This window comes from Carlito syrichta, unplaced genomic scaffold, assembly GCF_000164805.1.
Source record: "Carlito syrichta isolate Samal-C Ts95f unplaced genomic scaffold, Tarsius_syrichta-2.0.1 Scaffold82277, whole genome shotgun sequence".
In the NCBI taxonomy this organism is placed as follows: domain Eukaryota; kingdom Metazoa; phylum Chordata; class Mammalia; order Primates; family Tarsiidae; genus Carlito; species Carlito syrichta.
In genome coordinates, this window is record NW_007026373.1 from 1,133,818 (window position 1) to 1,147,634 (window position 13,817).

A 13,817-nucleotide genomic window follows, 5' to 3' on the forward strand; every position below is an offset into this window, starting at 1 on the left:
TGGAGGAAGGACAGTGTGGGACAGAGATGCAGTGAACTTGTAAGGGACATGTAGTGTGGGAGAGAAAGGAGCCCTTGCTATTGCAACCAAGAACAGCCTTTCCCTGACATATACAGCGTGGTCTGTAGGTGAAAAAAAGATTATTTTATCTGAAGCTGGACAATTGAAAAACGGTATCTCTGGTCTGGTTTGCAAGGCCTTCAATGTCTAACCCTCATATATCTTTTTAGCCATACTTTCTGCCTCTTTCTGGACATTCTGACATTGTTTTATCTGGTCTTCACCAGTGCTACTGAAACTCCAGCACTTACTGATCCTCATTACTACTTCTCTAATCCTCAGCATGAAACATAAATGCTTTCACTTTGGTGGTTCACTGAATGATGCCAACCAGATCAACGGACACCATAGCACTGAAACAAGGTGACCATCCAGAGGATCCAGAAAATGTCTTTTTAGAAATGATCATCCAATTAAAATTATTATCAAAATATCGTTTAAAACAATTATTATAAAATGAATTACTGACCAAGTTAAATTAATGAATACATTACTGTGCAAACTTAAAGTCCCCAAGAACCCACCTTAGGACCTCTGCCTTAAGAGAGCCTGTGTGAACCATGTTGTCATGTATCTATCCACTCCCTGAACTTTCCCACACGGGTGGGGAATTGATGCTGTTCTCTCCTTTCAGAGAACCTCTCCCTAGTTCCACCTGTCCAAATCCTGTTGCTTTTTAAAGCTGTACCTCAAATGTTGCCTCCTCCTTGAAGTCTTCCCCAATCCTCTTAGCAGGACTTTTCTCTTCCTGCACTCATCTACTGTGGCACTTGATTTGCTCTTTTGTTATAGTGCCTCTAGCTTCTCTTATCCCTATTATTTACATACCTTGTACGTTAGTTAACATGGGTGAGATTTTGCTGCAGTAACTAACAACTTCCAATCCTTAGTGGCTTATACCACTGACCACACTACCTAACCAACACAGAGTAGCTCAACGCTGTCTCAGGTCATCTCCTTGTTGGGATCCAGCTGAAGAAGAGGCCCCTCTCTGAGCTTGTGCTTGTTTCATGGTGGGAGGAAAGGGGATATCCTGGGTCACACGGTGGCCTTTATAGCCTCTGCTTGGAAGAGGCACTCATCACTTCTGCTCACATTTCACTGACCAAAGCAAATTGTATGGCCAAGCCTGATGGCAAGGGAGTACAAAAGGCACCCCACCCTGGGAAAGGCAGTGGATATTTCAAATGGTAGCCTATTCACAGTCTTTCCTCTTGGTCACAAACTTTTACTTTCTTTCCTTTTGAAACCACTCCTTCCCTAAGGGAGACAAGTTGGACTCCCCCTCACTTGCAGTATCATACTGAGTCCACGGTCATGAGACACCAGTTCTGAATGTGGATCCTCTTGACCTGGTGACCTATGAGCTAAAAACAAACTTTCTGTTCCTCACACCTCTGATATACAGTAATTGACCAGGGACAGGAGAGCAGCAGTCAACACATCTCTTCAGACTGGAGACGTGTGGGAGGCACACAGCAGTCACGGGGCCATAGAAATTCTTCTTTCTTGCTGCGCAGTTGTCCCGAGGGCTCATTACTTTGAGAATAGGGAATATTCCTTGACTGAGGTTCTGGCTTGCTCCCTGGGATGAGTTGCTCGTCCAGTGTTCTCTATGGCTTTCTATTTCCTGGGAGCTCTTTCCCTTTTTATTGTTCTTTTTGGCTACCTTTGAAAACGGCATTGAAAAATCTGCTTTCTAAGGCTGCTTCTTACCCATGAAAGGTTGGTTGCTTGCAGGTTATTTATGACCTTAACAGTCAATGTCTTTCAGTATAAGTTGGTGGCTCTCACTAGGCGTGGTGGCTCATGCCTGAAATCCCAGCATTTTGGGAGGCCTAGGTTGGAGGATTGCTTGAGGCCAGAAGTTTGACACCAGTCTGGGCAACATAGCAAGACCCTATTTCTACCAAAAAAAAAGAAAGAAAGAAAGAAAGAAAAGAAAAGAAAAGAAAACAACAAAATAATTAGTGGCTCTATCATTAGCACAATTCTTTCAAGAATTTTTATTAGCCCTATGTACTACCAGCTACACCTATAGCTCATATAGACATGTGTCTGTCATCTTAATTGCAGGGACTTTGAGAGTCTCAGACTTCTACAGAAGAACCATATTCTTAATCTCTTTTCCTATTTTGTTCTACAGAAAGGAATTACTGGATGCCACCTCAGTCAATTCAGAGATTTCAATAAGAGCTGTAATGATTGTAATCTTGATTTGGTCTTTACCAATAAAATGTGTTTTATTCAGTCTTTACTACTCAAAGGACTTCTAAGTTTTATCTATTACCAGTTGGAAATGAAAAGCACTTGCATCTTGCATTTGCAAATACTGGACTTTCAGGACCTTGTTCTCTTTTGTTTCTGTTTTCAAACTGGCTAAATGTTTTCTGAGCTCATCTCTTTATTGAACTAGCAAATAATTTCAACCAAAAATGTTATAAATATTGGATTTTCCAAACTTTTTGCCTAAATTCACAAGCTTACTTGGTATATTTTCTGCTTTCCAAGTTATTGTAAAAAACAGTTTTACCAAGTGTTACAGTACTGTGTATGTTTGGTACTTTCTTTTCAACCTCCAGTAAGTTTTTCTGCTGCCCTGTTTGGCTCTGAAGCTAATGACGTATACTTTTCATGGTAATTAGTATTGTTTTGGCCATCACTCTACTTCTGGTACCAATTTCTATCAGTAAGGAGAGGGTAGGTTATGCTTCAGTAACAAATAATCCCAAGTCTCAATGTGTTATAAAGAAGGTTAATTTACTGCTCATGTTTCATGCTTATCACAGGTCAGCTGTTTATGTGGTTGTGTCCTACATTAAAGTTATTCCAGGAGCAGTCTTACATAGAATATTGCCAATCTTGGAAAGAGTTCTTGGGAAATAACTTTTAAAGCTTCTCCTAGAAAGAAACACTATCTCTTTTGCTTATAGTTTATTAGAAAAGCAAGTCAATATGCTCATGTCATACTCCTCTTCCTGGGAAGAACAGTGAATATTTTGAGCAATAATACAATATACTTCACATTACCTCTTCCACTAGACTGGAACCTTCTGGAGGACAGAACCCAGAAACTAGTTAATCATTAGCATCTCAGCACCTAAAAGAGAACAGTGCATACACAGATGCTCAATAAATACATGTGAGATAAATTCACCTGGGGAGAATCAGAATTAAGGTAGACTAGTTGTTCTTGAACAGTGTTGTTATTACCATTTCAGAATTTAAAAACTGAATGAACCTTAGTTGCCTTGCCTGTTACAGAACTCACATGTGATGGAGCTGAGTCTCTTTATTCTTGGGTCAAAGAATAAATGTTAGACAGAGTCCAAGTATCTGCACTATAAGTGGAAGCACAGACTTTGGGAGTAAGAAGAGCTCTCTGGAGAGCATCCATGATCCTATCTTCCTTCAGAGAGATATTTCTTCCTTTTCAATTAACTAAACCATAGTTCTATTGTTGTGGCAAGGGTGATGAGTTGCATTGTTCCATGGACCACAAGTTCCTCCCCAGATCTATGTGGGTTTTAGGAAAAACATTTTTCTTTAGAGCTATTGAGTGTTGGAGTTATTTGTTTGAGGCTGCATGTCAATGTAAAATGGTGACTCTTTACCACCACCACCATGTTCAAAAGGTTTCATCTCTGATGTTCAAGGGAAGCAAACTTAAAGTCAATGCTGATACTGGCAACAAACTTCTACTGAGCATACTTATAATATTCATCAAAATTGTGTGATGTTAGTAAAACTGCTGGCTAGTTAAGGTTCATTGTTGCTACTGTCTAATAGAGCTTGCTCTGAGAAAGATCAGATTATGCCTCCCCAACATATGCCACATTGGCATATGGATTGTTGTGAGCTATAGGCAGTTGAGACTCAACAGATGCAGGAAGAGTTCTTTGCCTTCTTTTAGGCTTTATTTGCCTGAAGATAGGGCATGGATTGCCCCTGCCCCTGGAGGAAGGTGCCTCCCTTATGTCAGGGAAAGAGGAGCAACTATTCTCACTGAACTTTGAGAACCAACGCCAGGATGAGTATATACAGACAGACCTTAACAAAAATCCTTGTTTTCCATTACTTCATCCATACATTTCTATATTTCCTAGTCACTTGAAGCCTGTTAAAAAAAAATCCAAAATCACAAAAAAAGTTAGTGTAAAGATCTAACTGGCTCTTTGCAGAATAATTGCAAAGTTAATTTATTTTTAGGACCAACACAGAGGAGACTTCCTAATGCTGGTCAGGTTAAGTGATGCCCTTTCTGATTGGTTTCTGTAAATCTCCTGTTTTTTTGAAAACTGGCCGGTTTTAAAGTCTGATTAAAGTCTGATTACCTAGCTTGAGTAACTCTGCTCTGGTTTGGTCAGTTGAAACAATGACCTCTCATAAACTTTTTAAGAGCTGGGCTCGGTGGCTCAGCCTGTAATCCCACGCCTTTGGGAGGTTGAGGTGAGTGGATTGCCTGAGCCCGCGGGTTCGAGACCCGCCTGGGCAGTGAGACCTCATCTCTACAATAAATCAAAAAATCAGCCGGACGTGGTTGTGCATGCCTGTAATTCCGGCTACTTGGAAGGCTGAGGCAGAAGGATCACCGGAGCCCAGCAGGTGGAGGCTGCGGTGGCTGGGAGCGGCCACTGCACTCCAGTCTGGGCGACAGAGTGAGACTCCAACTCAAACAAACAAACAAACAAACAAAAAAACTTTTAAAAACAAAGCCAAATCCTTATTTCTTCATTAAAAAAGTATAAGTTCCAAGTTTGAATCCTTTCAAGTCTAAACAACCTATTTTAAAACCTATTTAAAAACAACCTATTTTATGAACCCCAATTCATGTAAATATTAATGTTATCTTTTTCCTTCTGCTTTTCTAAAAGTTCTCTTTCTCGTAAAGCTTTTTCTTAATTATTTTATTTAACAAATTCATATTGAGTGCCAGTTATGTATTAGGCACTGTAATACTTTATAGCCATATGCTTTATAGACATACTATTAATTAACCCTCAAAACAACCCTAGTGGTAAGTATGCATAACACATCCATCTTGCAGTTGAGGAAGCTGAGGCTCAGCAAAGTGAATTGTCTTGCCCAAGTTCATACAGGAAGAGGCAGATCTGAACCTTGGAAACAAAGTCTCTGCTCCCTTTGACAATGCCCTTCCTCCTACATGTGAAGCTTTATCACTTCTTTGTATGACACTTTGGAATAGTTCTAGCACATTGTCTGGCACATATGTTGGAGTGCAATATAAAGTTGAGTGAATAACCACATATGTAGAGGAGAGAGGCAGGCTAAACCAAGAGCCCATAGACCGAGATTCAAGACTGAGAGCTTTGTGGATTCTTAGCTCTGAGACTTTATCAGAGTTCCATGTTTCTATCTGCAAATCGGGACTGAAAATCCCAGCCCTTGTGGCCTCACAGGTGTATTGTGAGGGCAAGATGACAGTGGACACTGGCGAACTTGAGCAGGCCTGACTGGTGGCTCCTGCTCTGCATGTTGTTGCCTGGTGAGACTGCACACTTGTTCTGAGCACTGCACATAAGGGGCCTAGAGTTGGAAAACAAATATGCCTGGAATGGTAATCGGCCGCTGATGAATATTTTGTCATTTTTCATGCCAGCATCAGCCTTTCCCACACGTCAGAGTTCTTTCCTTCAGCTGCGTACCTGAGCGACAGGAGCCTGGAGCGCAACGGGTGGGGAACAGGGCCACAATGACATTATAGACCATTATGCAAATCCATGTTGGTTTTCAGGGGCTGACCCGCCGGCCTTCCTAGGAGACCGGGCGGCTCAGGCGCGCCGGCGCTGGTTGTCGCTCTCCGAGGTGCTGAACCTCTTGGCGCAGACGCTCAGGTTCGTCCCCGCAAGGAGGTTCTCTATCAAGAGAGTGCTGTCAGAGTCGGACAGGACTCCCATTCCATTCAGTGACTGAATTGAATGGCTTTTTCGTCTGATAATCCCTTCCTCTTCACTCCAGAGCCTATGAAACTCCACCCACCGTGTCGTTTCAGCTTCCCAAGAACCCTAGAGGCATATTCTTTGTTTCCATTTGAGGAAGAGGAAAACTGGAGCTTGGAGAGGTTATGTGACATATCAAAACCACAGAGAGAGTGTTTGCCTATGATGACCTGCCATTAAACTCATTCTTCTTTTCTCCAAATGTCTTTTGTCTTTAGTATCTCGGCAATTGGCACTTTCTTCCATATAAGGCAAAATAGGTGTGTCGTTCCAGATATCTTCACCTCCCTCACCCTCCACATATAATTAGACCCCAAAAGCTGCCAACTGTGGCCTTAATATCTGGCCACTCCTCTCTGTCCCCCACCACACCTTAAATCCAAGTGCTCATCTTCTCTTACCAGAATTACAGCCACAATCACCTAAGCCAACTTTCTGATTTGAGGTTTGTTTTCTAATTCATACTCCACTTCAGGGTTGCCAGAATGATCTTTAGAAAACGTGAATTGGATTGGATCCTGACACTTGCCTTCCATGGCTCTCAGACATTAAGAGAACATCTAAGACACCTAGCCAGGCATTCACAGGCTTTTGATATCTGACTCCTCCTGCCCCCTCCAGCACAGATTTTTTTTTTTTTGAGTTGGAGTCTCACTCTGTCACCCAGACTGGAGTGCAGTGGCTGCTCCCAGCCACCGCAGCCTCGACCTGCTAGGCTCTGGCGATCCTTCCGCCTCAGCCTTCCGAGTAGCCAGAATTACAGGCGCGCGCTACCACACTCGGCCGATTTTTTGATTTATTGTAGAGATGAGGTCTCACTGCCCAGGTGGGTCTCGAACCCACGGGCTCGGGCAATCCACTCACCTCAGCCTCCCAAAGGTGCGGGATTACAGGCTGAGCCACCGATCCCAGCTTAGCACAGATTTCTACCCCCAAGTTTACCACACTCTTCAGCCTCACTCACTCTTGGTGGTTTCTCATGTACTCTGTGATCTCTCTTAAATCGTTGCCTTTGCCCAAACTGCTCCCTCTCTTTGGAATGCCTTTCCTAATCCTCTCACCCTGGTAACTCCCATCTGATCTAATGGCTCAGCTTAGATGTCCCTTTTCTATGGAAAACATTCCTTGGCTAAAAAGGCAGGGTTAGTTGTCATTCCTCTGAGTTCCCACAGCTTCCTAGGCTTTCTGATCTATAAACACCTGTGCTGCTACATCAACGTGTCTGAATACATGCCAGTGTCACTTTTAAATTGAAGTCATTGAAAATAGTTACAGTCTTAGATATATGTATAATCCAATATAATGGCAGGCCCACTGTAAGCATTTAAATGCCTACTGAGTGAATAACTAAACTTTGGGGGTCAAACAGATCTGGATTCAAATCCTAATTTCTCTACTTACTAGGCAACTGATGGACAAGTTACTTAATCTCTCTATGCTTTAGTTTCTTCATCTTTAGAAAAGGTCAAGTAGACCAGGTGTGGTGGCTCACACCTGTAATACCAGCACTTTAGGAGGTCCAGGTGGGAGAATTGCTTGTGCTCAGGAGTTACCAGCCTAGGCAACATGGTGAGACTTTATCTACACACACACACACACACACACATTAGTTGGGCGTGGTGGTGTGTGCCTATAGTCCCAGCTACTCAGGAGGCTGAGGCAGAAGGATCACATGAGCCCATGATTTTGAGGCTGTGGTAATCTGTGATTGTGCCACTGCACTCCCACCTGGGTGACAGAGTGAGAATTTGACTCAAAAAAGAAAAGAAAAAAGAAAAGGTCAAGTCATAAAACCTATTGTTATCTCTTGGTTCACTTTCCACCTCTGGGTGGGCCCACTTCTTCAAAGTGAGGGTAAGGACAGGGGAATAATACAACAAGGGGACTCCCCCACTGCCCCCCTACATGGAGCTCCACAGCATGAGCATCTATCTGTGTTACTCCAGCCTTGGCTGAGGAGGATTTGGGATTTGCTTCTGGGCAGTGATACTGATGAGTCAACTTGCCTAGGAAACATGGATATACAGCTACATGATTTATTACTCAACACAGACTCTGATTATAGCTAGGGGGAGAAACAATAGATCGACAAGACTTGGAAGCTAAATCTTTCCCTAGGCTGGAGGCCCAACTTGGCCACAAGTCATAGTCTTTGCTTGTTTATCACTTTTGCCTGTGGCCCAGCCCCTCCCAAACTTCTCTCTAGTCCTTTTCTGAGGATGGTACTAACTACATCACATGGGATTCCCTCCTGGAGTCAGAATAGTGCCCGCCCCTCAAAGACAGTCACGTAGAAACCCTCAGCACCTGTGAATAACGGTGTTAATCAGATGATCTTGAAGCAGGGAGATTATCTTGAATGATCTGGATGGGCTCAATGTAATCACAGGGTTTTTAAAAGTGGAAAGAGGCAGAAGAGAAGAAAGAGTTAGAGAGAAATATCTGGAAAAGCTCAGCTGCTGACTTTGAAGATGGAGGAAGGAATGGTGAGCTAAGGGCTGCAGATGGCCTTGAGGGAGGAAGGCAAGGCAAGGGCTTCTTCCCAAGAGCTTTTCCTTTCTGTGGGAAAGTGGCCCCGCAAGCACCTTGGTTGGGGCCTCGTAAGACCAATTGCAGACTTCTGACCTGCAGAACTGTAATATAATACATTTGTGTTGTTTTAAGCCGTGACGTTTGAGCTGATTTGCTACAGTGGCAAAAGGAAATGAATACACCCCACATTCACAGTTTCTTCATTTCTTCATTATGTATTTTCCCTATTATATTGTCATTACCATAAGGCAGATTTTCTATTTTCAGGGCACTGGGGAATGGAATATTAGCAGGTGGCTTTGATGGAGATTTTTGGCTCTCCTAAGTGGGCTCTCCCCCTGAGATTAAAAAAATGTTATCCGTCCACAGCTCTGCTTGTTTTCTCTCTTTTTTTCATCTTTCTCGCTACCAAGACTTGGCTGATTTGCAGGCTTTCTCCTGAATTTACCAATCACTTTATTTTTGTAACCACACTGATACCACTGATTCCATCTGATCAATACTTCACACTGAACAACCCCCAACTTTCCTCAAGTGCCCTTTCCATATTTTATCTCCTGTAACAATGAGCTCATTTGTAATTTATCTCATCTCTCCTTCTTGTCTTTTCCTTTCCTGTCCTTCCTTCCCCTTTACCTTCTTTCCTTCCTTCTTAGTATTTTGCTATCACTGTGAATGAATAACATTCAAATAATGACCCTCTGAAATGTTACACTTCTGTATATAAAGCAACAGAAAGCATCAATGATCCCAACACCAGCTCCCTCTTTGCCAGTCCCTGAAGCAGCATCCTTTGATTACTGGGAGTGGCCTCACTGCTCCAGGCATTGCCACCCTCAGCTTATTTTTAACTATTGTGCTATGTCCTCTAAATTTAAACTTTCTCACCACTTGGCTGCCTGGGGTGACAAACTCCTTTGTTTCCACTGCATTTCAGTGTACTCTGGAGGATGAAGAGTAAAATTCTAACCAGAACAATTAAAAAGGATCTGTGTGCTGGGAGGGAGGAGAGACCACCTGCCCTGGCTCCTCAAATTCTAAATTTCAACACCCCCATACTAAGCTCCACACAGTGCTTATGTTCAGAAAAGCCACCTTCCCAGACCGATAATTGCTACAGTTTGCCCTGAGGCTAAAGTTCAGATGTAGGATGTACACTTCGAATATCACAGATAGAATCTCCACTTGCTTAATAAAGATGGAAATAAAATGCTGAAGTAGGCAAATTCTGATGCTCAAATTATTGTTTAAAATTCTCCCCTGGTTTCTCCACTTAAGTTTAGCCCTTCCTGCCTCCCCCATTTCCTTCTCTTCCCCCTCTGCTTCCTTTTTCTTCTGAATTGGAAAAAAAAATCTTTAATGCTTTTATGGGACAGAAATTGATACTCTATAATCATTAATGCCATTTATATTCTAGGAGCGTATTACAAAGCATGAGCAGTTTAACAATGAAATAAATCAGGAAGCTCCAAACATTTTCCAGTCAACCCACAGATACTTATGTGGGCTGTTTCGTTCTTCTCTTCTTTCTATTCTCAAATTTTATTTTAAATTGTGGAAAAAAATATATATATAAAACATAAAATTGGGCGTTTAAACCACTTTTCATTGTACAATTCAGTGGCATTAGTTACATTCATAATGTTGTACAACCCTCACCAGTATCTATTTCCCAAATATTTTTATCATGGAAATTTGGATCCTTAAGAAATAACTCCCTATAACCCCTCTCCTCAGCCCCTGTTAACCTGTAGTCTACTATCTGTCTCTATGTATTTGCCTATTCTAGCTATTTCATGTAAGTAGATTAATATAATGTTTGTCTTTTTTATGACTGAATAATATTCCATTGAATGCATATACCATTGTACTTTATTTATTATGGCTGAATAATATCCCATTTTATATGCATATAACTTTATGTATTTTTGTTATATATGTGCATACATGTATAAATATATATATAAACGTACACATATATACATTTATCAAATTTTGTGTATCCATTTATTTGTTGACGTACACCTGGGTTATTTCCACTTTTTGGCTATTGTAAATAATGCTGCAATGAGCATTGGCACACCAAAAACTGTTTGGGTCTCCATTTTCAGTTATTTTAAAAAAAAATTTAAAATTTAAAAAAATTTTAAAGTTGTGGGGTACAATTCAGGATTAGGCATACAAATGGTCATTGTATAGATAAAGTTTGGACCTCACTTTGGTCCCCACTTCACCTGGTTTGAGATCAGGTATCCTTATTGATGAGATGTGCTCCCTCCCTCCCCTGGCAGTTTCCCACTACTGCCCATCTCTTTCTTATGGTATTATGATAATTGTTCAGGTTCTGTTTATTAGTGAGAACATGTGGTACTTGGTTCATTGTTTCTGTGATAGATCACTCAGTATTATAGACTCTAAGTCCATCCAAGTTGCTGCGAAGTTCATAATTTTGTCCTTCTTTATGGCAATATTCCATCATGTATATGAATCACATTTTACAAAATCCAGTTCTCTTTCAATGGGCAGCATGGTTGGTTCCAAGTTTTTGCTATTGTGAATAATGCTGCTATAAGCATGCATGCACAGGTATCTTTCTCATAGAGTGATTTGAGTTCCTCCGGGTATATTCCTAGAAGGGCAATTGCAGGGTCATATGGAAGGTTGATTTTTAGATCTTTTAGGAATTGCCAAACTGTTTTCCACAGAAGTTGTACTAGTTTACACTCCCACCAACAGTGTAGAATTTTTCCCTCCCACCCCTCCCCATGCTCTCCAGCATCTGTTGTTTTTTGTTATTGATGATGGCCATCCTGACTGATGATATCTCAGTGTGGTTTTAATTTGCATTTCTTTGAAGATCAGTGAGGCTGGGCATTTAGGTCTGTGTTCTCAGATGTTGTCTTCCCAGGGGTCCGTATGGGACCTGTGCTCGTCTGTTGGTTCTTCTTCATTTATGAAGCTTTTCCTCTCCTTTCTCCCCCTTGTTTGATTCTGTTGTTCAGTGATGAGGGATAGATTTCACTTCTTTTTGCTCAGCCCCCTATTCTTCCTTATGTAGATCCTCTGGGTTTGTTCAATTTTGAAGCCAGGCTGGGGTTGGGGGGCTATGTTTTTTTGCAGTTTTGAGATTTGATTATGGGAGGAACTGTGGTTCAGAAGCTATCTGCAGATCCTAGTGTCCGCTGACAGGTGTGTGGCCCTCCCCCTCCAAAACCCACTTTTCACTGCCTTACAATCTGTCCATGCCCAGTGGGTGTATGTTTGCCCCTTGAAAGCAAGGTGATATAAGAAAAAAGAAAATAATGGAAAAAGTATGGAGGAAGATGAAAGGAAAGTGAAGAAGGAGAAGAAGAGGAAAAACAGACAGGCACACCAACTAATGAATAAACAAAGAAACAAACAAAAACAGAAAATAACAAAGAAAAACACAACAATCATACAAACAAAAAACTCTTTGATGTACTCGCCCTCAGAAATACTCATATGCTCACAGAAAATCTAAAAAACAACAGTAAAATAACAAAAAGAAAGCAAGTATGAAAATGTATCCAAAAACAGAAAGAAAGAGAGAGAGAAAAAAGAGCTCCTTCTGTGGCTGTTTCTGGAACTTCAGGTTCCTTTCCCAAACACTGCCCCTGCTTTCGGCTGCTGCCACTTTTGGCTGCCACCATGTTAGTGAGTGGCTCCAGTCTCCAGTCTTTTCCGTCTGCTCTTAGCACAGGCCGATTGGGCTGCTCTCAGCGTGGATCAGATGCCCCGTGGACTGCTGTGGAAGGAGGGTGAATCAGATCTGGATTCACCTGACTCATCTGGTGCCAAGTCTCCCACTTAGATGAGACGTGTCTGTGTCTGGTCCAGCATGGGGGAGGGGCATCTGTCTATCCATGTCTGATGGTGGATCCCAGAGGGATGCAGAGATAGCCTTTGGGACTCAGGTTGGAGGCTGGACAGACCCTTTTCAATTCTTTTGGGCATTTACCTAGGAGTGGAACTACTAGGCAATGCAATAATTTTATATTTTGCATCCACCTAATTGTTGTCCACAGGTATGACACCATTTTATATTCCCACTAGCAATGTACGAAGTGGAAACATACTCTTTTAATCTATTTCATTTCCTCTTTCTATTTTTCTTTTTACTTGAGCCATTGTTGACTATATTGTTAACTATGTGATTTCCTAGAGGCCATTGGGCACGTGCTTTTAAAAAAAACTCTGTGGTCTATGTTCTCATTTTTATTATTCACAAAGATTGGCCCAAGACATGAAACATGCAAACCTGCAGAGCAATGCCCATGATTCCATGGAGATCCCATGCTATCAACTGAGCTGGAATTCACATAAACTAGCCATAAAAGAACAGAGCACACAACTGAATTGCAGCACATTTCAGGACCAATTCCATTTTCACATTACATTTAGATACTAAATTACCTGAGACCAAGTAATTTCTGGACATTTTGGGCCCATTTTTAGATTTTTTATTCCAATATAAAACAAAAGGATTCAATAAGTAATAGGGAAATTTTAGTGCAAACAACCCGAAGTTTAGCGTGAATTAACATGACAGTCCCGTTCCCACAATTGTACATTGTAAGGTACTTATAAAACTACCTCAAGATAAAAGAGTTGCATTTGAAAAGAACTTAAGCCCATATAAAACAAACAAACAACTGACCTCAAAAAGATTTATCATCCTTCCAGTTAGGAGGAATCCTGTAATCTTGTGTGGGATTCAGCATGTGGTACATGCAGGCACATAGCACATACTCAATATGTAGGTTAATAAAGACTATCTGGTTGTGTCATTTAAGACTGAGTCCATTTGGAATCTATGTAATAGAAAGAGTACATGTTTAGCTAAAACTCAAAGCTAGTTCATGAGCAGGACTTGATGTAACTTAGGTCTCCCAGTCTCCAGCCCTGGGCTTTCTCCACTATACCTGGTAATGGAGACATCACCTAGCCAAGAGTGGATGTTCACTTAACTCTCGCCATGTGCAAGATACTGTGATGAGTGCAGATGCCATAAGACAGCCTGAGGTGTGACCCTTGATGAGCCAGAGATGATGATCATGTGGTCAAGGTAGGACTTAGAAACCCAGGACTTAATGTTGGAGAGTGAAGTGCTTTTAGAAGCTCATGGTGTGAGTAAAAAGTATAAGAATTCAGACAGGCCTGGACTCCAGTTCTGGCCCTGTCACCAGTGAATCTCACTTTCCTGATCCTCGATTTTTTCAAGAGGTGGTTGAGATGCTGTCTGTC